Source organism: Dipodomys spectabilis, unplaced genomic scaffold (genome assembly GCF_019054845.1).
Source record: "Dipodomys spectabilis isolate Male_0828 unplaced genomic scaffold, ASM1905484v1 ptg000546l, whole genome shotgun sequence".
In the NCBI taxonomy this organism is placed as follows: Eukaryota; Metazoa; Chordata; class Mammalia; order Rodentia; family Heteromyidae; genus Dipodomys; species Dipodomys spectabilis.
Window position 1 is genome coordinate 345683 of NW_024871223.1, and position 3399 is coordinate 349081.

The 3399-nt window shown below is 32.9% G+C and overlaps 1 pseudogene; it reads right to left on the reverse strand.

Moving 5' to 3' along the window:
• Positions 1–864: 864 nt before the first annotated feature.
• LOC122099918 lies at positions 865–961 on the reverse strand (annotated as a pseudogene).
• Between the last annotated feature and the right edge of the window lie 2438 nt (positions 962–3399).

Consider the following 3399-nt stretch of genomic DNA (forward strand, 5'->3'; position numbering starts at 1 on the left):
GCTGGGAATAGATATAGCAAAGATAAGCTGCTTCTGTTGAACCATTATATCAAACCAGATCTGAAGCACAACTTGGAAGAAACTGCATTTGATCTTGCCAAAAGGATAAGTATGTATCACTACCTCTTTGAAGTTGTGGAATGCTGTACAAATTGTTTTCCTAAGTCCTAATGGTTTGGGTAACTTTCTTAAATTTCAAAATTGCCAGTCCGTCCCATGTGTCCATACAAAATATTTTCACAATACAAAGAAACAGCAATATCTTACTTTAAAAATTCATGGATTCCATGGTATTCTTCCAAGTGAATTGCCTGACTTTGATGTCAAAATATATTCGAGTTGTTTGTATACATCAATAATGATTTCTATAGTGTTTGTGATTTTTTTAATCAGAAATAATTTTAACTTATCTGTTGAAATGAGTAGTACAGAAACTAAAGATATTTCTGGTGCTTGTCTGAAAAAAGTATATTTTAAAATATTTAGTATTCTGTTTGTATAATGTCTATAATCTATTTCTTTCCCTCCTAGATATAATACTTTGAATTCGACATTGTTTTATAATATATAGGTTCATTAATAAATGTGTCCTTTCAGATTGCTTTCCATATAGAAACAATTTAAGATTCCTTTAATTCCTAGGTCCTTATAGAATTTTATTTCTTTAGGTTAAAATGACAATGCTATCTTATTTCAAAAGTTTTATAAAGGTTATGCTATGTAAAGGCTTTTCTAAAAAACTGAAGATTGAATACACTGATGACAAAATAACTGTTATTTCTACGAATTACATGTATTATTACACTTGTATATTTGTAATCAACTTTTTAATAACTGTTTTTCACTTCTTGCATCTGAAGAATGAAAAATATAGAATACTTCACAAATTTTCATATCATCCTTGTGCAAAAGCAATGTTAATCTCTGTATTGTAATTCGGGTAGACGTGCTGCTGAAGCATGTAGTATCCTGTAAATTTAAGTAGTTAATGATGCAATCTTAAGACAGGCATATATCCTTGGTTGCCTATTTGTAACAAGGACACCTTATTGTTCCCTAAATTGCTATTCATCTTATTTCTGTAAAATTCTGTGTATGGTGGAAAAAATTATATTGTTTGTTCGATTGCTCATATTTGCAATTTTTGTCAACAACTATTTTAAGTCTTTCTCATTTGAAATTTGATCGTACTTTGAAGCCTTTATACCTACGTCCAAAAGTGATGGATTTTCAAGTACTTATTTATGAACTGATTTAGCTTTGTGGAGCTAATGGTTTCAAAGTAAGCCTTGCTTAAGAGCTACTTCTAAAATCTTGCAGCTTAAAATTTCCCAAATGAGGTCTTACTGGCACAAATGTCTCCCTGACACTTTACCCTCACTCCATGTAGGAACAGACCAACCAGAATATCTTACCCTGACAGCATAGATTGTCTTATTGGAGCAAAACTAATCTTAGTTACATAGGATCATAGAGAGACGAACAGTTCAGACAGAACTGTTCAGACTAAGCCGGGCTCATGCCTGTAATCCTAGCTACTCAGGAGGCTGAGATCTGAGGATCACAGTTCAAAGCCGGCCTGGGCAGGAAAGACTGTGAGACTCTTATCTCTAATAAACCACCAGAAAACAGGAAGTGGCGCTGTAGCTCAAGTGGTAGAGAACTAGCCTTGAGCTGAAGAGCTGAGGGACAGCACCCAGGCCCAGAGTTCATGCCCCATGACTGACCAAAAAAAAAAAAAAATAAAATAAGTGTTCAGACTAGAAGGTATTTTTTCTGAATATAATTGTTTATTACACCCTACCATTTCAAAAGTAGCTAAAGCCAAGATGGTGAAAAAATTATTCATATGCATGATTACCTCATGTCCTGGCTTGTCTACCATCCAACCAGGCAGGAACTTACACCAATGATTTTCTATCACAAAATATATTCCATAGCTCCAGGAAAAGTCCATATGTTTCTCCTCATTATTAGGCATTAAATTGTTTTAATCACAGTGTTTCCTCTTGCCTCTATACTGTACATCTCCGAATGGTAAAGCTTTAGTTCTAATTCTACCAAACACTGAGGTATAGGTAATGGAATAATATTTTAAAACAGTTGCCTTTGTTACCCTAACCTCAACAGAACAATGCAAAACATTTTCTTATATAATATATAATTATGTATTTTATATTTATATGTGCTGATTTTATATTTCACACAGTGAATCTTACTGGAATTAATTGATAATTTGACAAATTAATTGATATTTACTTCAATAAATAGATTGGAATATAAATAATCAGGATTAGAATATATATTAGAATATAAAAATTATCAATACAATGTTTTCGGTATAAACTTGTGATACCTTCTAAGTGTTCTTTGTCTTCTGAATTCACATGGTAAAAAAAAAACCAATATTGTTTTCCTCTAATCTATAAGGGATTTTACACTTCTGCTCTGTTTATTGTTTAAACTCTCTGGTCCCAAACTGTTTTTCTCCATATTTCTGAAGCATTCCTACTGATTATACTCAAATTTTGCTGATATGATGTCTAAAAGGTATTATTCTTCTACAGGATCCACGGGACCTAGGATCCCAAGTCCCAGTTATCCGTGTCATCAGATAACTAGGGCAAGAGTTTTCACCTAGGCCCATGCAACATGAAAACAGAAAGTAATTGAAGACCCATCTCAATTTCTCATTTCCTATATTTCAGGGCTCCAATTCCTTGAAATGCAGGAATTAGCAGTAAGCAATTGGAAAATGCAAGGCAACTTAAAATGCAAGATGAGATCACAAAATGTGAAAGTACAGTAATTCAAACTTTCAATTTTCAGAAGACCATCCCATATGAGTGAACAAGACAACAAATGTCACAAAATTATTTGTAATACCCCTCTCCTAAGGATTAATGAATGATTTAAGTCCAGCATCAGCAGGCCAAAAAATAGTTCCTGGAATGATAGATCCATAATTGGTCTAACAATGCTAGGAATACTTGTCATAGAGTTCAAATATAATTCAGAAAAAACAATAATTGAGAAGTTCGTTAGTGCTTCAAAACACTGGTACTTCAGTAAAACTTGGTTCTGTAGTGTAAAAACGTTGTCATTCTAAAACAAATGATAACCTACATTCAATCTCCTGAAACTATATTCCTTTTCAAATAAACTTTTTAAAATCACATTTGCCAAATTAACACTTTACAAGTAGGTGATATTTAGTGACGTTACTAGTTTTTCAAGTGTAGGGAGCAAGTTACAATAGAGTTGATTTATTTACCCAGCACTAATGCCAATCAGATTCAACCATTCATTAAAGTGTAGAAATAGGACCCCTCACCATTTGTGTTTTTCAGTAGGTGCCTTCGAAAATTTATTAAATAGATCAGCCTCCCATATTTCAAA